The sequence below is a fragment of the Geospiza fortis genome, unplaced genomic scaffold (genome assembly GCF_000277835.1).
Source record: "Geospiza fortis unplaced genomic scaffold, GeoFor_1.0 scaffold17, whole genome shotgun sequence".
NCBI lineage: Eukaryota > Metazoa > Chordata > Aves > Passeriformes > Thraupidae > Geospiza > Geospiza fortis.
Genome location: NW_005054438.1, coordinates 1,334,372 through 1,335,001, shown reverse-complemented (window position 1 = coordinate 1,335,001; position 630 = coordinate 1,334,372).

Here is a 630-nt window from a genome sequence, read left to right as displayed (position 1 = left end):
GTTGGGTGTGGTGTTGTTTTTGGGAGGGAGGTGTGGGTGTGTTGGGCGTAGTGTGTTTGTGGTGGAGAGGTGAGAACGGCGCGTGTGAGAGGAGAGTAGGGAAGATGGCAGCGAGGGCGGGTGCTGGGGGCTCGGCGTGAGGGCAGGAATGAGCAGGCCGGCTGAGGGAGGTGGAGCGGACTGAACGATTGGCTCAGTGCTTTCGGGCACTGCAGGTCGAGGTTCGTCGTCGCTGGTTCGAGTCTCCCGTCGGATTCGGCGGCAACAGCGTGCTTCTAGCGTTCTGCGTGTTGTACCGGGGGTTTCGGAGCTTTGAAGCAGTCCATGCAACGCCCCGCGGCACCGGCACCCATTGTGCTTTGTTTCCTGTAAAGAGGGCGTGAAACACCTCGGGGGGAACAGTTCTTCCATCGCGGCCGGGCTTGACAATCCAGCAAGGGCGAGGGGTGGCGCTACTGACGAGTTACTGCCAATCTCAGCAACGCAACACTGCAAAGGATCAGGGTGCTCTGTCCAAGCGGGAGCTGAACGCACGAACAGAACCTGTACGGCTCCTGCGGAGGACGGGCGCTTCCCGTCTCACATCATGGGAGACAAAACCTCCCTTTTTCTTCAAGTCATCTTCTCTTA